General features: G+C 41.9%; 1 protein-coding gene across 1 annotated transcript in view; it reads left to right on the top strand.

The window, feature by feature from the left end:
* The window catches only part of ARHGAP10 (Rho GTPase activating protein 10), a 333,273-nt gene that overhangs the window by 244,582 nt on the left and 65,075 nt on the right, over positions 1-23,616 (top strand). The window lies entirely within an intron of this gene.

Below are 23,616 nucleotides of genomic sequence, written 5' to 3'. Positions count from 1 at the left end.
TTAGTTTGGACATTGCAGTGGTCTCAAGGGTGGGAATATAGGTGAACTAAGATTAGTTAGGAGTTAGTGATTGTTGGAAGATAAATGATTAGTACCCAGGAGTTCATTACATTAGTATTTTTATATTAGTATTTTTGTGTATGTATGTATCTGAAACTATTTAATACTAGTAAAATGGTCTATGTGTAGTTGATACCCTTTGTTTTGTCCAATTATCAATATATGCAACAAATATTGATCAAGTGGATCCACATACCTTGTGCTATGTCTCGTTTCCTAAAAGTCCACTCTTGAGTGAGCGAGTATGCAGTGCAGCTAACTGACACAGTAGAGGCCTGGCAACATGGCCTGGAGATTGTGTGTTGGACTTGGCACTCACAAAATGCCCTTTTGTCCAAAGCCAGGTTAAGATCCAGACTTAATGTTCTGGGAGCTTTGCTGTGAGCCCATTTAAAGATTTGTTCCAGAAGTTGTTTAGCTTTTCTGTTTACAACAATAGGCCAGACCTCCAGGGGTATAACAGATACATGCAAGCTGGCTTTTCCCAAGCATCTAGCTGGCTCACGGAAGAGGTTAGGCACTGAAGGCTAAGTCAGTACCGGGTGTTCCAGATGTTGGCAAGGTTTGATTCCTGCAAGCCTCGAATCAAACAGCCAACCTTGGAAAGGTAGGTAGTCTTGGGTTGCGTGCAGTTCCCATGTAAATGCAAGTAGCTGGAACTTAGAGGGTAGAAATTACCTGTCCCTTGGTCACATAGCTTGCTTTATTCATTTATAGCCTGTCTTGTTCCAAGAGGGATTTCAGGAAGTTGAACCACACGGCTTGAAAGTTCCTTGTGGTCTTTTTTTTTTTTTTCCTTGTGGTCTTTTTACTCTTCCAAGAAAAATAAGATTTTTTTTCTTATTAAGCTTGAATAATGCACAGTATTTCAGTTAATATTACTACATGCATGGCTCCAAGTCTAAATGACACAAAAATGCTTATGTATGTCTCTGTTGGACTGTGTGAGAGTAAGAAAGGAAATCTCTATTTCATTTTGTAAAGTCATGAGCTTTATATAGTCACTTGAGCCACACATGCCTGCCAGTGCTGGCAGCATGCACAAGAAAGTTCTTACTAAATACAGCACAGCTCCAGTATTGTTAATAATCTTTATTACATACTTGTAATTACTGCAAGTGCATGCGAACTATGGATTATAGGTCTTGTCAAACCAAGTCTCTAAAGTGGTTTTGTTCCTAGGCTATGAGAAAGATGTATAAATCCTTTGTCAATAGTCTAATGCTGTATATGTGCTCGTAGAGAAGCAGTAACATCAGGAACACATACAACCTGCATTATAACATCCGGGATGTCATCTTCCATATCCACCCGTGTTCTCACTGATGTGTGCTGAATCCATCTTGATTTACCTGCACGTTAAAAATGCAACTTATTCATGGGATGTAATTGTCTTTTCCTACTTTAACCAAAAGTAGAAGTTTGGACATTCTCCTAGGGAAGGTTTTCAAGCACTTAATTTCTTTAGAGTATTATTTCTGTTTACATGAAAATGAGGGAAAATGACCACTGTGTGAATTAGTCATTTTCTATACTTAATGGAGAAATTCCATCATTTGTGTTTAATGGAATGTACTAAATTAACATGGTGTAAACAGTGTCTACTGATGGATCGGTGGGGAAAGGTCTTTTGAGTGTGGATTTTGTGTAATTATATTCTGTGGTTCCTACAAGGTTGTGTTTCCAGGGCTGCAGCCACAACCACAACCACAGCTTCAGCCACAACCCAGCTTTTTGGTGTCTTGCTGTGTTTTCATTTGAATTCCATGGAACTTAGAGAAGCTCTTTCCCTTGTCTCTAATATTCCTTACATGAATCCAAACTGTTGTAATTGTTTTAAAGCATTCATTGGGTCCTATTCTTGGAAATCCTTCCATTCGTTACTCTAGGCCAATAATTCTTAAGCAATTTTTTTACATATCCTATCTTGAGGATTCAATAAAAAAGCCTGACTTTCTGAAAAAAAAAAAAAAAAAACAGTACATATTTGTTGTTTAGGTATTAGGACATATAGTAAATCCTCTGAATAGGTCTTGGTTAGGAAACCCTGCTCTAGATAAAATAAGCTAGGGTAATATTAAAATACTTGAATAAAAATATGTGGTCAATTTATTCAATGGGGGGATGTAGCTTATGTTTCTGTTGCTTTTAACTTGTATCTGCAAGCATAGTTTATTGCCAATGTATTATCTAACATATTTCAGATAAATGTTTTAAAATGGCAGAATAAGATCTCAGTTTTTTACAATTTTAATTAAAAGTAGGTTTTTGAAAAAACAAGATGTCAGACTGACAAATGGAATTTCCAAACAGGCACAGACAAGCAAATGGGGGGTTTCTAAAACATGTTTTGTCTCTTTTATTCCCAACTTGGCCATCCTATCCACAGAAGTGATATGGGAGACATAGGTAAGGGACTTTCAAAAATTCCACTAAAAAAAAAAGAAATTAAAAGGTAAGTTATTTGGGTGTAGAAAAATTTGAAATTATGTGTTTGAAGCATCTTGAAAAATATGAACTATTAAAAAAACTAAACACAGATGGTAGCCTTTATTACCATCAAAATAAGCTTATCTTTTTATTTTCTATGAACTCTTGAAGTATCTGTATGTGCAAAACTCTTTTCTTTTTAAAGATTTTTATTGGAAAGTCAGATATACAGAGAGGGAGAGACAGAGGGGAAGATCTTCCATCTGATGATTCACCAAGTGGCCACAATGGCTGGAGCTGAGCCAATCTGAAGCCAGGAGTCTGGAGCCTCTTCTGGGTCTCCCACGTGGGTGCAAGGTCTCAAGGCTTTAGGCCAACCTCGACTGCTTTCCCAGGCCACAAGCAGGGAGCTGGGTGGGAAGCAGGGCCACTGGGATTAGAGCTAGTACCCTTATGGGATTCCACTGCATGCAAGGCGAAGACTTTAGTTGCTAGGCTACCGTGCCAGGCCCCATTCAAAACTCTTAAAAATCTCTGCTTTGAGTTCGTTGAAGCAGCTGGTTTGGGCCACTTTGGATAAAACTACTCCTGATTATCTTCTTCTCCCAGAGAAAGAGATGAGCGGGGGTACAGCATTTTCAGTGCTCAATGTCGTATACATCTCCAGCAATCCAGAGGCAGTTGAAAAGAATGTAGAGAATCCAAAACAAAATCAACACAGAGCTGCTGCAGGAGTGGAAGGCCAGAAAGCGGAGCTTAAGAGCAGGGTTGGGATGGTTCATTCTCTTTCCTGTCATTTATGAGCAACTCCACATGACACCATCTCCTACTTCCTTTATCTGGTGCTGCAAGAAGTGGTTGGTGAACTGACCACCTGGACTTGAGGCGCTCTAGTGCCCCTCTTCTGTTGTAAATACTGTTGCTAGGCAGAAAACAGTGGACAGACAAGAATGAGTTGGCAAAACCACAGGGATAAGAACAGTGACCAAGCTGTACAGAGGGTGACTGAATTTTTGTCCAACCTGAAGTAATTTGTAATGAACTTAGTTGTGTCTTCTCAAACTCATATAGTGAAGCTCTAGTTGCTCATGATTTGAGTTTGAAGCTAGACGCTTAAGGGGAGTAACTGAGGTTAAATCAGATCATTAGGATGAGTTGCTAATCCAGTAGGCCTGGTATCCTCCTGTGTAGAGGAAGAGACCCCAGGAGTGCACATGCACAGAGAAGGCCATGTAAGTGAGCTGGTGGCCAGAGCCACAAGCCAAGAAGAAAGGCTTGAGCCTTCCTCAGCCCTGCCGACACTTGGTGTTGGGATTTTGGCTTCCCAGAGTGATGAAATTACTGAGATTGTGGTGGGCAGCCTGAGCAGGATAATGAACCGTTCTCTTGGGCTGTAGATCTCCAGGCAGGCAAAATGCCAGTGCATGGTAGAAAACCAGTACCTGACACATGGTCAAATTCAATGAGATGTTTCCCATAGTTGTAGTAGTGTGAGCAGCAGGTATTGATGAAGCTGCCTATGTAAAACATTGATTGGTGTAATTAAAATCAACCAACCAAATACATGCAGTGTGGAATCTGCAAAAATGTATGGCAACAGGAGGGGCAGTGTAAACTGAAGACCAGGAATCTGTTGTGGAAGACATACTGAACCAAAGGAGGGAAGAAATGAACTTAACAAAAATTGATTTCTTTAGAAGAACTATTTCTACAGTAAAATGGGACTTCAGAAATAAAGTGATAAAACAGGATTTTTAAAGGAACTTGCTGAGCAAAGAACCAGACTGACACCTCCAAACAACATTTTAAGACACACGAACTAATTAAGAATGGAAATGAATGGAATCAAAAGTTACAAAACAAATTATTGTCACTGATGAAGCAGTCACATTCGATGAAATGAGAAAGACTGACAGGGAGAGGAAAGAAATAGAGAAAATGGTGGATGTGACATGGGAGAACCGAAGACACGGAACAGGCACAATTGTAATGATAGAAGTGGACATTGTTTCAGAGTCAGGAAGACAACTTAATCTGTTGAAGTCCACAGGGTTTCAGGAAACCTCAGGTGTGAATTCTGTGTCACTCAGAATTAACTATATCGAAGACATAATGTATTTCGGATACTGAATTTTGACATAAACATCCATTGATGGACAAAACCCCGTTTCCTTTTGGCCTCCCATTTAGAATGTGGTGGAGCAATGATGAGGGCTTGAATATTTATGGCTACACACACACACACACACACACACACACACACAATCCTCAATCTTGAAAAAAGAAAGTTGGTTTATTCATTGGTTATTCCGGCAGCATAAGAGCGGGAGAAAGATACCCTCCCTCACTGTTGCTGGTTGGAGTGTAGGCTAATACAACCGCTGAGATAATTAGTTTGGAGAGTGCTTAGAGAACTCCACATCAACCTGCCATATGACCCAGCTATCCCGCTCCTAGGAATATATAAAAAGGAAATGAAGATTGCATATGAGAAAGGGATCTGTAATCCTACATCTACAGCAGCACAGTCTGTAACAGCAAAGACAGGAAATAGCCCAAATGCCCATCCAGAGAGGAGCGGTTGAAGAAACTGATACACGTACTCCGTTGAATACTACTCAGCCATTAAAGAGACAGAAAAAGAGATTGGCATTTGCTGTGTCATTGCTCAAATGGTCTCTGTGACTAAGGATGGTTCAGGGCGAAGATAGGAGCCAGAAGTCCATCTGGATCTCCCGCATGGTTAAGCGGAGCCCAAGTAAGTGGTCTGTCCTCTGAGTCTTTCTCAGGTACATTAACAGGAAGCTGAATTGGAAGTGGAATGGCTGGGGCTTGAATTGCTGTGCCATTCATATGCGATGCTAGCATCACAGGACATGACTTAACCCTCTGTGTACAATGAGGGCCCTCATTTGCAAAAGGCAGAAATAGTAAACGCTCCCTCTTTCATTCTACAATGTATATCGTACATTCAATGATGAATAATAGCCATAATAGATGAGAAAAAGCTTGTAATTTGGAAATTTAAGCTTTTTTCATTCATGGATCAGATTTAATGATTGAAAACTAGAATATAAAAGCAGAAACTGAGTTAGAAAAAGGCAAAGGCCAGCGTTGTGGCATTGCATTTAAAGCCGCCCACCCATGGTGTTGGCATGTGAGACACTTGGATGAAGTTCCTGGCTCCTGGTTAATCCTGGTCCAGTGGTGACTATTAAAGGTGTCTGGGGAGTGAGCCAGCAGATGGAAGAGCAATCATTCACTCCTCCCCCGCTCCATTTCTTCCCTTTCCTCTTTTCCCTCTTCCTCTCTGTAACTGACGTTCAAATCTTTCCTTTAGATTGTACTTACAAATGCATCTTACATTTTGGAGGTGATTGGGAAACATAAAACAGATAAATCATGAGTTATACTGGTTCTGAAAAAGATTGAGAAATTTTCAAAGAACAGCCATCTACTCCCCCAAAAGCACTTGGCTCATATTTTTACCAGTGAATTATTTTGATTTTGAAATAGTTAAATCTGTTCAAACTTGTTCATTGCATAGTAAAGGAAAAATCTCAAGTTCTTTTTTTTAAGATGTATTTTATTTTTATCGAAAAGTCAGATATACAGAGAGGAGGAAAAATGGGGAGAAAGGTCTTGTACCTGCTGATTTGCTCCCCAAGTGGCCACAATAGCTGAAGCTGAGCCAATCTGAAGCCAGGAGTCTGGAGCCTCTTCTGGGTCTCCCATGTGGGTGCAGGGTCCCAAGGCTTTTAGGCCACCCTCAACTGCTTTCCCAGGCCACAAGCAGGGAGCTGGGTGGGAAGCAGGGCCACTGGGATTAGAACCGGCAACCATATGGGATCCCAACGTGTGCAGTTATATTGGGGACCCACTTTTATTTGGAGGGGCATACTGTTAGTTTATAATTGCATGTTTTATTTATCTGTTGACCTGCTTAAAACATAGAAGACATGAGTATTATGTACTTATTAATTAACCTGCTGAAAATACTAGACTAGAAGTAAGTAAAAGATCAAAATAAGGTAAACTCTGAGGGGGAGGTAGCTATTTGTCCCAGAGGTTAGGATGCCCATTTCCCAGAGTGTCTGGGGTTGGGCCAGGGCCCTGAATCTTCGCTCCAACTTCCTGTTCATGCGAACCTGGGAGGCAACTGCTAATGGCACAAGCAGCTGGGTTCCTCCTGCACTTGTACGATACTTCGATTGAGTTACCATCTTTCTGCCTCTGGCCCCTGCTGCCTGACTGTTGTGGACATTGGGGAGTGACCCACCAGACAGGAGTGTCCTCAGTGTATCCCTCTACTTCTTGAAAAACAGCTGGAAGGGAAAATATCATACTATTTGCATACTATTTGATTGTGTACATGGACAGTCCTCAAGTGTGTTCAAGAACTGTTTCACTTAAAATGGTTGTTGAGGGTGGAGGTTTAAGAGCAGTATTCTGAATGTGCAGTGGAATGTGAGTATACAAGAGAAACCAGACACCTCTTGGAAGAAGAAAGTGTTAAAGTTCCCCTAACAGGAGCTTTGTGAGTGAGGGAGGACGTCTGTGGTTTTGCACACTGCTGGTGAGATTGTGCGTTCTCCAGTTCATGCTTTCTGAAACCTTCATTGTCACACAAGGTTTTATATGTACTTGAACCTGGAAGTCTGTTATTTAGTCATATGGAAAGATTTATTGAAGATGAACAGAGTGTGTTAGTGCAAAAATCAGAACACACAGCCATCCGTGGGAGAGAAGGGCTAAGTAAATTATGCTCTGGCCTTAGGAAGAGTCATTCTGTAGTCCATTGAGCAGGTGGAGGTAGCTTGGTGGCAGATACAGTGTTGGGTGAAACCCAGTGATTCCTGTGTATGTTTTGGGGGGGGGTGTTGTAGCCTGATGAAGATCCTGAGGCAGTAGTGTGCCTAGTGTATTCCAGGAATACTAAAGAGTGTGGCTGCAGTGTAATGAGTGCAGGTCTGATTGGAAAGCTGGGTCAGTCGGTGCTATGAGATATTGCTGAATTCACAATGAGACAGCATGCCAGTGTCTTGGAGCTTGTTCAGGTTCAGTGTGTGAGAATTTTTTCAGCATCCCAGAAAGTTTGGCTTGTACTTGGACTTTGAATGCAAGCTATCTGTCAGAATCTTTTTTCAGACATGGCAAAAGGGGAATCTCTTACATAAGATGCTGTTTTAGCAGACTTGGGAGAAAATTTCCTGCTGGTCTTGAATGGGTAAACAGCCTTGTTGGAACTGACCAGAGAGGGAGCCATGTGGTGGAGCATTGCCGGCAGTGCCAAGGCCACAGTTGGAGCACTCAGATCCACAGCTGCAGAAACTGTATTCTCTCATTGACCTGGATGAATCTGGGAGCATATTCATCCTACATCCTGCCTGCAAATGATGGCTTCCATGTGCTTTGAATGTAGCCCTAAGAGTTGAGGGGACATGATCGGGCTATGCCTGGAGTAGTACCTCAAGCAAACTCCAATATCATTGATAACTTTCTTGTATATGGAAATAAAAAATAACAATGGTGCTGTATTAATTTTACCCAATAGATTTTTTTTCTTAAGATTTCTTTATTGATTTACAAGGCAGAGTCTCAGAGGGAGAGACAGGGATGGAGACACACCTTGATCTTCTATCTGCTGCTTTACTCATCAGATGACTAGTAACAATAGGAATTAAGATGAAGCCTGGTGCCTGGAGCTGCATCTGGGTCTCCCATCTGAGTAGCAGGAGTCTAAATACTGGGGCCATCTTCCACTACTTCCCCAGGTTTATTACCAGGAAATTGGGTTGGAAATGGAGCAACTGGGACTCTAACTGGTGCTCATATGGGATGCCAGCATTGCATGTGCCAGCTTAACTTGCTCTGCCACAACCCCAGCCCCCAACCCTCACTGGATTTGTGATAGTATGTTACGCAGCATTAGAAAACTAATGCACTGGAATTGAATGAGCTCCAGCAGGACCCTGACACCCTGTCTCATTTTGAACTAAATAAAATTTTATGCCATCTCCTGACCAGACTTCCCATTCAACCCCCCTCCTGCTAATACCCTGTGATATTCTTGGGACATGTTAGTTGCATTGCTGCTGTAGAGTCTTTGTGCTTATTCATTTACTTCTGATATTTAGAATACTCATGCCATAAGAGAGAGTTGGTATTTGGATGAATAGTTAAAAAGTTAGATGTGCAAGTGTGTTTCTATATGGAACTGTTGTGTATTAATGTTCCTGTATAGAAATTAAGCATCTATATAGGCATGTACTTATATATTTATATAGGCATGCAAATTTGCCCTTTTTTTCCTCCTCCTTAGGTGAAATCATAATTATTGGCAGATGTTTTTTTTTGTGTGTGTGGGGGTGGAGAATCTTCAGTGCTGGCTAGAAGAAAGGCTCGAATGAGTGATTTTCTAGTATTTTGTAGATATGTCAGTGTCATCTTTGATGGCATTTTTAGGAAGAAATTGGTCTATTTGTGATTTCCTTCATTGTCCTAAAATAGTCACTCCATATTTATATTACCAAAGAAACAATTGTTCTAAATCTGTGAGTGTAGAAGTACAGTTGGTTGGTTTGACCAGTGTTTGTGGTATGCTGGAAATGACCAGATACCAGGTTTTAACTGGAGAAAACGGTGGTAGCAAGTCTGGCTCTAGTGAGTTTGAGCTCCTTCCATTCTTGCAGCGCCTGTCTGCCTGATGAGTGAAGTCAATGTGTGGTTGTCTTGTACTTGAGTGACAAAAACTTGATGCAGCAGTGAGATAAGTTTGGGTTATGGTCTCGTTGTCACACATTGTGTTTCATAGGAGACATTTTTGTCTTGATGTTACTTTTTGGGACTGGTTGTTTGGTTCAAACCCAGATGTAGCCATAGCATCCTGTGGGAAAGCCTAGCATTTGGGTGTCTGTGTGGTAGAGTCAAGGTGGCTACACATTCTCCAGCCTGGCCTTCAGGAGTTGGGGTTCTGTGGCATCTTCTCCTAGGCCTTGGCACACTCCGCTCTGAGTTTGCTCTGATCAGTGGGATGTTGCAGAAGCGATATTTAGCCATGTCTGGAAGTGGCCAGCGGTTTTCCCCGTCCTTGCTGTTGGAATGCTCCTCCTTAGGTCAGCTGCTGTGTGAGAAGTCCACCTACCTTGAGACTGCCAAGCTGTGAGGAATCCCAGGCAGAGAGGCCTGGAAGAGAGCTGCCTGCTCAGTCCTGGCTGGTCTAGCTTTTTGCTGTGATGCGTCTTGGTCTTTCCAGACTTCAGCAGGCATGGTGTGGAGAGAACAAAGGAACCCAGTGCATTCAGGAGGGACCATGTCCCTCTGTCCCAGCCATTTCCAGTATTCAGCTCAACCCAGTGAAGCCTTTTGGCCATATGCAGATTGTGAGTGTAAGGAGAGGAGTCGTGGTGTGGCATGAAGCAGTAAGTGGAGAGTTCTGGTTTGCAGAAGTAAACAAATATATATCCCACTGTTGGGCTAGATGTGCTTTCTGCTCTCCTCCTGACTTCTAGAGGAAAAGGGAATTTTCCTCTTGGGGGAGAAAAGAGAATATATATATTTAGTAAAGCAAAAGAACCTAATCATTTTTTTAAGATTTGTTTATTTTTATTGGAAAGGCAGATGTACAGAGAGGAGGAGAGACAGAGAGGAAGATCTTCCATCCGCTGATTCACTCCCCAAGTGACCACAAAGGTCGGAGCTGTGCCGATCCAAAGCCAGGAGCCAGCAACTTCCTCCAGGTCTCTCGCATGGGTGCAGGATCCTAAAGCTTTGGACCATCCTCGACTGCTTTCCCAGGCCAGAAGCAGGAAGCTGAATGGGAAGCAGGGCTGCTGGGATTAGAACTAATGCCCATATGGGATCCTGTCACATGTGAGGTGAGGATTTTAGCTACTATGCTACTGCACTGGGCCCTTTTAAAAAACCTATTTATTTGAGAGACAAGGGATCTCATATCTGCTGGTTCTCTCATCAAATGCCTTCAATAACCTGATCAGCGCTGAGTTTGAATCCTGGAGTGATGAACTCAGTGTGACTCTCCTATATGGATGGAAACCGTTACCTGCTGCATGCTAGAATATATATTGCCAAGGAGCTAGAATGGGGAGCCGAGCCAGGACTCTTATCCATGCACTCTGGTATGAGATGTGGGCATCCAAAGCTATATCTTACCCACTATTCCAGGCACCTGTCCCAGAAAAGGGAATATTTTTGAAGGTTGTGTGTTTAAGCAATAGTCCTTGTTCTGAAAATGAAAATACGGTGTAGGATCTGGCAGGTCACTGGTTATCTTCCTCTCATATTGTTCTCACTGCTTGAATAGCATTTTGAGGGTCCTAATTACCTGCCAAAATGCCTGCCTTCCCTGCCCTGTTCATCCTCAGCCTTCCCAGCACGTATACATAGGAGCAGAACATTCGGGCCTTCTTCTAAACTTTTTCTTGGCTTGTTTATTTTTTGCATAGAAGGTGTAGGATAATAAAATTACTATGCCTATAAGTGCTGTGAGTCTTTGTAAGTTACAAGAAAAGGAGCCATAATCATCTTGGGTAGAAATCTTCTTCCATGTCTCCAGAAGAAGGAAGGGTTGGTGTGCAAGAGACCACATGATGGTGATTTTATTTATAAAGGATGTGTTTATGGTGAGGTTTTAGATTATAGCAGGTTTTGTGCACTAGGGGTTATCTGAGATACTCTTTGGAAAGAAAACCAGAAAACATGCATTACTAAGATGTGGTTATTTACTGCAGGTGAGCCCTAAAAATCCCCTTGGCATGTTAATACCATCCTACAGGAGTGTGATCAGTGAGACGGCCTAGTGTAAGGTGTGATGGGGTGAGGAGTGATTCATCTGTGCTGCTTAGGGTGACTGGTAAACTTGGTAGCACTAGTGTTAGCAAGAGGAATCACTCAGGAGTATATGGGAAATGGGTATGCATTTTCCTGCTTGCCGTTTCGTCGCCAGCCAGTGCAGCCCTGCATGCAGCGTATGTGAATCTGGGAAGCTTTCAGTGTTGCTTTGTGAAACTGGAGTGATCCAGAGCTCACCATCTCCCAAATTAGACTGCCCAGCAGGGATGTAACTTCAGTAATTCAGAAGGGTTCCACCTGTCTCTCATATTCATCTGACACATACTGTTACATGTTCTCAGACTGTGGAATCCAGTACAGAGTTAGTCCCCCTGGCACGTCTTAGTGTTTTTAGAGTTTGAGCATTGGGTCTGTGGCGTCTGAATGTCATTCCAAGTCTCAGTGGACTTTATTTTGAAATTTCTGCCTTTATGGTCACAGTTGGTGGAGACACTGGAATTGCCCAGGGGTTCTCTTGTTGGACCTAGTGGTACTACTGATCAGTCTGAAATCTCTGTCAGACGAGACGCTCAGTGGCCTCACTCTGGCCTTGCTATCCCGAATGACTTGTCCCTTACTGCTGTGGAACCATGTGATCTCCAGACTGCTCTCTGCAGTTGCTTTTATAAAACATTCCTAGGAACTGTGAGGCATCTTGTCTTCATTTTGCATTCTGTTGAAAACTTCTTGGATGCACCACTTGCTTAGGAAATGATTCAGTACCTGGTTTGGTGTCATCCACTGATGACAGCAAAGCCACTGCTGCCCAGTCTGACTTGGTGTCCACACTGCTAGATATCTCTTTTGGGTTACAGTGGTGGTGTCAGTGCTGATCTCAGCTTCGATCAGCCTTTGTTCCAAAGGATTATTGGGCAGTGTCTGGTGACATTTGTCATCTTCATGATCACATGGGTCATGAGCTGCTGCAACTAACACAGCAGGACAAGACCAGGGACAGTATCCAACCCTTACAACTTCTAGGACAGTGCTCTGCAACAAAGACTGTTTGATTGAAAATGGCCACTAGTAAGATTGAGATGCTTTCATGCAGAGCCCAGTGCCATGGGATAGCAGGCTAGCCTCGGCCTGCATTGCTGCATCCCATGTAAGTACTTGTACAAGCTCCAGTAGCTCTGATTCCTATCCAACTCCTTCTAATGCACTTGAAAAAGCAGCAGAGGATGGCCCTGCAAGTGCCTGGACTCTGCGTCCATGTGGTAGACTGGAATCAGGCTCCCAAGTTCGGACCAGCCCAACTATTGCCATTGTGCCTATTTGGGGAATGAACCAGCGGATGGAGAATCTCCCACCTCTCCTTCTGTTGTAACTGCCTTTCAAATAAAAATAAATACATCTCAGAGAGAAAGTGTGTGTGTGGGGGGCTTTCATATAGATTACCCTGTGGGCCTGGACTAACCTATGGGGTCAAATTGATTCTCTCTTCCATGTAAGAATTGGGTAAGAATTGTTGCTGTGGCCTTCAGAATATCTTTCTGGTTCCTTCCATGGAATGACTTTGGAAATACCCACCTTCTTTCCACGCTCATTCTATCCACGCCCCACCCCACTGCTTTTCTTGTACCACACAGTGTCTTTTCAGTGTGAGAGTTTTACTCAGTCTTTTCCCCTTTTATTTATTTATTTACTTACTTACTTACTTATTTATTTTTCTTTATTTTGACAAGTTACTCAGTCTTAAATCTCCATCTAGGACTGGGCCTCACAAGGAGTGTTCCATGTGGTTCTTTCATGGCACCCACCTTTGTCACTCTTTTTTTTTTTTTTAATGCAAAGAGGAGGGAGGGAGGGGAGAGGAAGATGAGAGAGAAAGTGTGCTAGAAAATGAACTTGAATGCTCTGTGTCGTGATTCATCCCTCCAATGACTGCAACAACTGGGACAGGGCCTGCCTGAAGCTAGGAACCTACAACTCCGTTTTGGGTCTCCTGCATGGATGGCAGGGGCCCAAGTGCTGAAGCAATCATTTGTTGCTTCTTGGTATACTTTAGCAGGAGGCTGGAATCAGAAAGCCAGCTGGGACTTGAATCATCACACTCCAGTATGGAATGTTCCACTCATAGAGTACAAAGCTATCCTGATGAAATGTGAACATCCTCTAGTTCAGAGTATTTCTTCAATTGACAGGCAGGGAGTGGCATTTTGAAAGGCATTTTCCCCACCTTAAAACTCTGCTCAAATCAGTTAGCTCCCTTTTTGCTGGGGACCCTGGGATAGTGTCTGGTGATTTTTTTTTTGTCTTTCTAGGGGATTACACCCCATCAACTGAGGAGCGAACCGCGAAATGGGATCTCTGTGGTTGTAGAAAACCTCCACGGCTTTCATTCCTGTTCATTGACATATTTTCACGTGCATTCTTTTTGCTGTTGTTGCTGCATTTAGGCTTAGCTTCAAAAACATGTTTGGGTCTTTGAGCTGACTTTCCTCCTGGGCCTTCATGTGTAGGAAGCACATGGGACTTCATTCAGATCATTTTGAAGTTGGCGTTCTGGAAACCTTCATTTTGGGGATGTAAATAAAGCACACTGCTGTTCCTTAGAGGGAATATGTGGCCTAATTGCTGAATGTTTTCAGTTTTTGAAATGACATTCCCTATGATTGACTAAAACTTCATGGGTACCCATTGTTTGGTGGCTGTCATGAGAATATGGTTTTTCTTAGACACGATTGCATTCCACCTTCATTCTGCCATGAGAGTGGAGGGGCTATCCTTCTGAAGTTTGTGAGCATGTGGTGACTGCTCGGTGAACCTTGGTTAATGCTGTGATGTTTGAGATGCCAGAGGTTAGCTGGGCTAACAGATGCCATAGCAAAGCTGAACCTGGGAGCTGAGACCAAGGGAAATTAAGCTGCTCTTCCAGGGTCTTGATGTATTTCATTATCAAAGGTGATTATTACTTAACTTCAGGATTTTTGGGGTCTTTACGTTTATTAGGACTGTGTGCTTGTTTGTAATCTTCTGCTTGTTTGCTCCTCTGTGTCATTTCTATCAGAACAATAACTGAAAGGTATTTTTACATACATTTTAGATAAATTTCCTGTGAAAAATTTGAGTTACAGAAATATTGCAGTAGTGATACAATGAATATCTGAGTACCGTACATTCTGTGAAATATGACCCTGTTACAGCTTGTATTTTGCATCATCAGAGTCCAGATTCCCTTACAACGTGGCTCTTCGTCTCTAGGTAACTGAAAAGGCGTCTCCTAAAAACACAAACCATCTCAGAACTCTTGACACTGACAGGATATCATTACATCTGGACCCTACATTAGCAATCTTCAGAAATGGGAGGAAGGGGATAGATATTATGCTCTTAAAATTTTATTCAAAGTATGTTGAATCTGTTAAAAAATGATTTGGAAGTTAAAAATAAGCCATTCAAAGAAATAGAAACTCTTGGACTCTATTCTAAGCCTCATGAGCCGGAACCTGAATTTTAAATAATATTTCAGGTTGTTTGCCTGTGTGTAAATGCTTGAGAAGCTCTGTTGCAATGGGAAGTCTATATTCATACTTAGACGTCACCTGGTGTCGGTTGGTATTTTCCGCAGAAAAAATCTCCTCAACCTTGGGTCCAGTAGGCTCGTGTTTAATCATTGTCATGACTCTGTAATCTCCTTTTTTACTTAAGATTGTTATTTATTTGAAAGGCAGAGATAGAGCAGAAGATAGAGAACAAATGTGTGGTGTGTGTGTGTGTGAGAGAGAGTGTTTCTATTTACTGATTTATTCCCCAAGTGGCCACAACAGTTGGAGCTGTTCCAAGCTGAAGCCAGTAGCAGAAGCTTCTTTCAGGTCTGCCTTCCAAGTGTAGGGGTACAAGGATTGGAGCATACTCCGCTGATTTTGCAGGTGCAATAGCAGGGAACTGGATCAGAAGTAGAGCAGCTGGGAATTGAATAAACACCCACATTGGCTTTTAGAATAGTTTCTCTTTGCCTTTCGTGTCATAGCACTTTTGAAGTGTACTGCACAGTTGTTTTGTAAATTGATGTTTGATTTGATTCTTCATGATTATAGTCATGCCTTGTATTTTTGGGAAAACATACATGATGTTGATTGTTCTGTGCACATCACATTAGAAGGCAGGTGCACAGTATCAGTTTGTTGTATTGTTGGTGAAATTACAGATTACTTGGTAAGGTGACATTTTGGTTATTTTTCATAATGTAGCCGAAAAACCTGACAGTTTTGTTATTTTCATGATTATGCAGGCTTCAAAGAGATTAAGGTAGGGTTGGCTTGTGTCTGTTCTGTAATGTGTGGGGCCTCAGCTGGGAAGTCTGGAATGGCAGTAGGCTAGAGTTGTTTGGGGACTTATGTGCTCATATCTGGTGCCTGGGCTGGGTTAACCTGGAGCCTGGGGCTATGCCATGACAGTGGAGGAGAGCTCTGCCACAGCTCTGACAGACTTTATGGCCTTGTTTTCAAACTGTCACACATGGTGCCTGCCAGGTTTTCTCTTTGTGATCAGCATTTTGCAGTCAGGAGGTATTGAGGCTGTTCTTGAATGCTTTCTAAATCCTGGTTACAAAGGATTGGATTGGAAGGTAAAATTTGCTGTGTTCTAATTTGTTTAGAAATTGAGCGTTACTCTAAAACTTATTCTTTTTTTTTTTAAAGATTTATTTTATTTTCATTACAAAGTCAGATATACTGAGAGGAGGAGAGATAGAGAGGAAGTGGAGCTGCCGGCAGAGATGACATTTTTTGTGTAATAGGCACTTTTGACAATAGGCACTTCTAAGGGTCCGAGGTCCATATATGGTTTTATTGAATGTATTAACTGTTGTCATGTTTCAGATAAGGCAGGGCAGGGGAGACCTTGCAGAACAATCAACGAAGTTTTGATAGAAACATGTTTGTTGGATTATGGATGATTTTTTATATTTTCAGAAAGCTTTTTTGGATGTTTACCAACATTTCTGAAGAGGAAGGTAATGTATGCTATCACTTTCCAATGTGAATAAGTTGTAGTTTGGAAAAACAATTTTATCTCTAAAAACAAACCAGCTTTTCTCTATATTTAAGGAGCAGTGAATAAATGTGGATTATGATAATAAACCATCCCTGTGTAGCCACTCATAAAGCACTGCTATTGACCACCTGGTTTTGCTTGAGGCATTTTATTTTTATTTTTTATTAGGTCTAATATGAAGGGAAAATGTCTTGCACTATCACACACATAAGCCATGACTGCAGGCATGCATACTTGGAAAAAGAGTCCAGTGCTTCTGATGAAAATGTATATACATACAAATAGATTTTCAAGAAGTAGTTTCTACACCATGATGAAAATTCGCACATTTCCTTTTGGTGAATTGATAGATCCATGACTTTGTTATTTTAGAGGAATAGTTTTTCTGGCCTACTCAGTTGACTAGGAGCTATGACCTGTATTCCCCAACCCCCCCAAAAAAGCCAGAAAATAACCTTGAGAATCTTGTGAATTTCATAGGTGATCCTTGGGAAAAGATCCTTTATTATTTGACTGTACACTAGCCCATGGTGTGGGGAGTCTCCTTAGGGATTGTGCAAGGTGGCCATTCTGGACTGCCTTTGGGACCAAGTATTGCCTTGGGAAACTTGAGGCCCAGAAAGCAGAAGGTTGGGGCTAGGGGCAGAACAAAAGAAAATGGATCTGAAAAGAAGTTGTAACCAAGGCAGAAGGAGGAAGAAGAGAGAAAAAGGGTCCTTGGGGGGTGGGAGTGTGCTTGACATCTGATGTGGAGTGCATTTCATGAGTACTATTGTAGGCTTCTATTGCTGAAATGCAGACTTTCAGTTTGCCTGTAAGCAAACTGTGAAGCATTAAAACAAATTCTAGTCAGGTACTGGCCTTTACTTAGTGAGGAGTATGAGTGGATATTGGAATTATGAAAGTCAAAAGTTACATCTGTGTTTGGGAAAGTTTTTTCTTCTGATTTTGGAAACTGTGAGCTATGTTTTCTCAAATGTGTGCAGGTGAAAATTGGTAAAAACTGCAGCTGGAGTGTTTTTAAAGATTTGTGAATCAGACAACAATGTTTTATACGTGGAAATTTATGTTCCCACCGTGAATCTGAGAGTGATGTTGCCTTGGCATAATCAGGAGAAGTTCACCTTTTATGAGTACAGATTGGGAGAAAGTTATATCATGTAAAAAAAATGTTAGTACCATTTCCCCAGCATGTTTTCGAAATCATGTCTTTGTTGAAGACAGGGAGAAGCAGGACACTGAACACACCTGTGGTTAAGAAGTACATAGTTGTGGGAATATGTTCCACCATTACAGGGATGGGAACCAGGGTTTTTTTTCTGCCTGAGGCCATTTGGTTGTTTGTAGCATCATTTATGGGCAGTACAAACTTATCAACATAAAAATCAGCCTGCTGTAGACTTCTTGAATTTCAGGTTCTGCATATGGTTGCTTTGACAAGGCATAAGTGATTTTACAGGCATTTAACCACCCGCTGCCTGTGTATTCCCTATCCTGCTCTGTTGGCTTTCTGTTCCTGGAATGAGATGTCTGAGATTCAATATTTATGAGGAACTGAAGTTTTTTTCACTCATATTCTGGAAGTTCAAGAGCATGTTGCTGGCTCAAATGAGGCTCCCATGGCCACATCACATCATGGCTGATGATATCATGGCTGGAGTGCATACGGGAGACAGACAGAAAGCCTGTCATTTATAACAGTTCTCTTGTAAGAAGTTGCTGGAGTTCCCCAACAACTGCTTGATCCCATTTCCATGTCGGTGTCTCATGTGGATGGCAGAGGTATTTGGGTTGTCTTCCACTGCCTTCCCAGGTGCATTAGCCAGAAGCTGGATTGAAAGCAGAGGTTCTGGACCTTGAATGAGGCACTCTGAAATAGGATGTAGGTGTCCCAAGCAGCAGCTTAACCCACAGTGCCTTAGTCCGTACTTCTACCCTCAAAACTGCAACACTTGAGCAGAATCTTCCTTGAATAGGAAACATAGTTGTATGCCTCGGTACCTTTGGATACCAGGACCTCAGTGACACCAATATCTGTACCTGCTCTTGTCCACCTGGTGTTTGTATAGAATCCATGCACATCTTCCATATACTTAATCTCTGGAGGACTTAGCAATACTGATTATAGTGTAAATGTTGTGCAAGTAGTTGTAATTGATTGTTCAAAGATGTAATTCTCCCCCACCCCAGATACTATACATATATATATATTTTAAGATTTATTTATTTTATTACAAAGTCAGATATACAGAGGAGGAGAGACAAAGAGGAATATCTTTCGTCCGATGATTTACTCCCCAAGTGAGCCGCAACGGCCAGTGCTGCGCCGATCCGAAGCCGGGAACCAGGAACCTCTTCTGGGTCTCCCACACAGGTGCAGGGTCCCAAAGCCTTGGGCCGTCCTCGACTGCTTTCCCAGGCCACAAGCAGGGAGCTGAATGGGAAGTGAGCTGCCGGGATTAGAACCGGTGCCCATATGGGATCCCGGGTGCGTTGAAGGTGAAGACTTTAGCTGCTAGGCCACGCCGCCGGGCCCTATTTTTCTATTTTTGATTTGATTTGGTTGGTTGGATGATTCTAAAGCTGTGAGATCCAATGATATTTAAGACCACTGTACATGCTAAAAGAATGCTCTGTTGGAGGGGAGAGGTGAGAGCCAGCAAGATGGATAATAGCAGCTGGCTCGGAGGCCCTGGCTTGGGAGTCATCTGAGTCTGCTCCTGATGAGGGGGGATAAGAGCAAATCTTTAACCACAGGAGCCTCAGTTTGCTCAACTGTGAAATAACGGGGTTGGCCTCAGGGATAACCAGGATGCTTTCCAGCTCTGAGGTTCTGAATTTTAATGAACCAGAACCAACTGAAACCTTCGACGATTTCCAGCCTTAAGCCTGAACCCAACTGGTATTTCACTGTCAGTCTGATTTGTCCGTTGTAGTTCACTGTTGTGGAAAAGAACTGTATTTAGTCATGGAGTGCTGCTGATTCAAGGACGGCTGGGGAAGTTTTCATCCCTCTTTGTGTACTGTTCACATGGTTTCTAACCTCTGAAGTGTGTGTAGGTGTGGGTGGAAATTCAGGTCACTTTGGAGGCACCTTAGTCACCTTATGATCATGAGTGTTTGTGTAAACACCACAGACCCGGAAACTGAAACAAATATTTGGCCATTTTGTAATCATGCTGTTTTAGAGAGAAAATCTAATAATTCATTTCTATCCCTCTTTACTATGTTAGATGTTTACCCATAAATATGTGCAAACTTCTGTTGATGAATCGAAGTGCACCTGTGAGATAAAGTGTCAACAAAGAGGATAGAAGATAAATAGGGATTCATATAAGTGGGTGGCTGTGGAGCCAGTAGAACAGGAGGACCCTGACATATACGTGAGAGTCCTGCTACTGGTTGGAAGTTGAGCCTTTGCAAGGACCCGTTAGGCATAACTGTGGTGGGATCATAGAGGCGTCTTCCTGTGACCAGGAAGACCAGTGACCTCTTCTTTAAAACCATCTTTAAAAGTATTGCATCCCTCTAATTCCTTACTCATGCTCTGTATTAATTTGGTGGATGCTACAGGTTTGATTTGAATACTAAAGCACAGTTTTCAGATTGTGTTGCTTTAAAGTTGTTGTGGCAGAGGAGGTGCAGTGGCTTTTACGTGTGACTCGTGGCAGCAGAGCGTGAGGACTCAGGTTTCTGCATATGGCTGAGTCCCATGGGCATCAACATTTGCTTTGTTGCGTCTGAGGAACCTGTGACTTCAAGCTGTGGTGCCAGACTTCTGTTTGTGCTGGCACTCTCAGGGGGCCTGAATAAGGAAGCACTGCTTCACCTGATGGCGTGTGGAGCTGTGCTTTTTGTCATTGGGTACTCTGGATTTGAGTTTTTCTTCTGTTGCAAATATGTAGGTGCAATGGAGAAATTTTTATCCTGGAAGAGAACATGATGAGTAGACTTCATCACTAGATTCTGAGTATTGCTTAAGATGAGTTCGTCTGAGTTTGGAAAAGGTATTGTGTAGTACTAGTGTAGTGTTAGATAGGCTGGGGAAGTTGAAAGACCTTGAAAAGAGACCTGAGGAATAAGAGAAGCTATTATTAGCCTCCTTGTGGTGGTTGCAGAACTGAAAAATCAGTAATGTCTTATCTTGACAAGGTGGCGCATGAGAAGCTAAATTGCAATTTCTAGAATCAGTTTGCCAACAGGTCAGATATTTTCAAAAAACAGGTCAGAATATTCGTTTCACTGTTTGATCTTCCTCTACATCTTAAAGAAGTATTCTTTAAGATCATCCCTGATGTTTCAGAGAGAAGCATAATAGAATAATTTTGTAGCTTAAAAGCAGGATGGAGTGTGGAGGCAGAGGAAAGAGGTGTTAGAATTGCTGTTAGTTACTGGAAGACACATGTTAGGCAATGATAGTTGATGTACATGTTTACTCTTTCCCAGCAGATAGTAGAAATGTATTTGTTGGTAGTAGAATGTGGTATGGAAGCTTTGGCATCAGAAGTGAAAGGTCAGAGGCTGTTTTTACATTGCGAAGACTACTATTTTTTTTTTTAATCAGGAGTAGGGAATGCCTAGCCCTTATGCCATATAAGGCTCATGAAATCATTTGATGGACTCAAAATCAATAAATATGGAAAGCTAATTTTAAGTGGTTAATTTTGTATGCCCTGTGACTGGACAGAAAAAGGATTCCACATACTTGTTTCTGACCTTTTCTCACTTACAAAACACTGAGAAATACTGAATGCAAAGGTTCCTGAGAACATTGGTGTGCTTTTGAGAAAGCCTGTCGCATAGTAGGCAGGCATTTGTTTAGTGTTCAGGGTGGTAAATGAGCTACAAAGTCATTTAAATCTGAAATTTCAGTACCACGGTGCAGACACAAACACATGATGGTCTGAGTCTAGATTACTTGAGAATTTTGAAGTGTGTTCTCTTTGTTACCTTCCTTTAAGCACATTGCGCAGTGTCCTTTTTCAGGACACTTCAGAGTAACTTTGCTGAAAGCGCTGACTTGACTGTTTAAGATCTCGGGAGGTTAGCAGGTCAGCTATTTCATTTGGATCAGTATTTACCTTATGAGTGTATGATTGTATTACAGAAACAAGTGGCTACCATTTATTTCTGGTTACTAAGTGCCAAGCCCTCTGTTGAGGTTTTTATATGCATTATCTCTTTTAATCCCTAGAATAACTTGAGACGCAAGCATCACAACCCTGTTTATGTATATGAGAATTGTAGGTAAACTTGTGAGAAATACATGAAAGGTTCCAGAGCTGGTAAAACTTTGGAGCAAGGTAGCACTGTTTCAGGTTTGCTTCTGTGCTTTCCTACCTTCACTAATCTGGACGGAGTTGAACTCCTTGAAATCCTGCTACAATGTACATCTTGTCAAGGAGTGCACATGTTTTGGAATCTCTGAAACTTTAGTACTTGAAAAGGAATCAGTTTCTTTGTGTCCACTGCCAGTATGTTCCATGTGTTGACTTTGACTTTCGTCCATCTGAGACAGGTGTAAAATGTTGTGGAGGAGGCATGGAAAGTAGTGTTTGCTAACCTTCCCTGCTAAAAAGAATTGCCTGAGGTGATTTTAGATATAAGTCAAATCAAACAAAACTTGAGAGCCAGTCCCATTGCCAGATAAGCTGACCTGAGCTTAACAATGCTTTAACTGTTTCATTTGGGCTCAGCTTGAGGATCTGGACTGAGGTTTTGGGAAGGTCTCAGATCAGTAGCCTCAAGTCCCACTTGTGGGTCCTGGTTGACTTGGTGGTCTGCCTCCACATCCCACTCCCCACACCCTTACCCAGTACCCACTGTGGAGGAAGAGAAGTCATTTTCAGTGTTTACGTCGTTTCAGGAGGATTTGCTGGGTATGCTGTCTGGTGCCGAATCCCAACTAATGTGTCTTCCATTGCTTTTTGATGCTTTGGTTGCAGTGCATATAATTGAGCCTCCTATTCTGGAAATACCTGCCATATTTGTAAGAATCAGCCATAAGGCAAGGAGCTGTTCATAGTGTGCCATCTTGCTTCTGTGGGATTCACATTTTCCATCTTTTCTTCTCTCTTCCTCTGTCAGTATCCTCAGCTAAATTGCTCCCCTTGTCCCACCACTCCACGACAGTCCTCAGTTAGAGCAATGGCAGATGGCAGCAAATCCAGCTGTGGACAAAAGTGTAGGCGGCAGCGGCCTTTGAAGGCAGATATGTCATTTGCTGTTTGCCGGAGTGCGCTGTTGGAGCAGAGACTGTGGAAATGTGCTACTTGCACTTGCAAATATTTGTCCTCAGTAATCTAGATTTTTTTTTATTACATTTACACATGAGGGGGCAGTATGGTACTATAAAGCAAATGCTCTGTTGAAATTGCTTGTTTTTATTGGTATATAATAGTTTCTAGGTGAGAACTTTTAGATCGTGCAATTAAGACGCCAACATCATTGTTGATTATTAAATGTGATACTCTTCTGTAAGTGATACTCCAAGTTGTATCACAGGTCAGGTGCCTGTTTTTATTTCAGTGAATAAATAATAATTTCCTTACAATAGTGAGATGTACAGGCACTGCCTTTTTTTGGTGTATTTTAGATGTGCGTTTTGTTTAATGCTAGTTGGCTCTCTTTTCGGCTTCTACCTGAGGAACACAGAATGTTTTGGGTTGATGCCTCCACCTTATTTTATTTTATAGTTTTATTCAGGGCTCAGGATCTCAAGTAGTTGGGAGGGCAGGCTCTGAGCTGAGGGCTTGGCAGCCATGGCCAATCAACCTTTGTATGAAGTTTTTCATTTTTCTTTCCATAGTGCAAGTAGCTTTTTTTTTTTCAACAGAAAAAGAAAAAAGGTTAGCAAAGAAACAACACCTTTTAATTATTGGCATTAAATGGCCTTTTAGTTACATGCAGGACTCCTAGTCCAGTTTCCTCAAAGGGAAGGAGAACTTACCAAGGGTAGTCAGAGGGTAATATGAACTGATAAAATCTGCAAAGCATTTTAATGAAAAAAGTGTAGATGGGAATCTGGATAGGTAATTTTGTGAACATAGGCTATTTTTAAACGTGTGAAAATATTTGCAGTCGTATGTTTCTGTTTATGTAGTTTGGAAAAGAAAATTGAGACCAGCATATTTGGCATAAATAAACCCCTCTGAAATTTAATGGGATATTTGTGCTTAATCTCTGGCTACTTCACTGGGGATGAAGAGCTGTGACGTGATCTGTACCTAGTAAAAATAATAATGCTCACTTAGTTTTGGAATGAAATGTCGGAAATAC

Source organism: Ochotona princeps, chromosome 7 (assembly GCF_030435755.1).
Source record: "Ochotona princeps isolate mOchPri1 chromosome 7, mOchPri1.hap1, whole genome shotgun sequence".
In the NCBI taxonomy this organism is placed as follows: Eukaryota; Metazoa; Chordata; class Mammalia; order Lagomorpha; family Ochotonidae; genus Ochotona; species Ochotona princeps.
The sequence above is the reverse complement of the archived record's forward strand: the minus strand, read 5'-3'. Positions and strand labels throughout refer to the sequence as shown.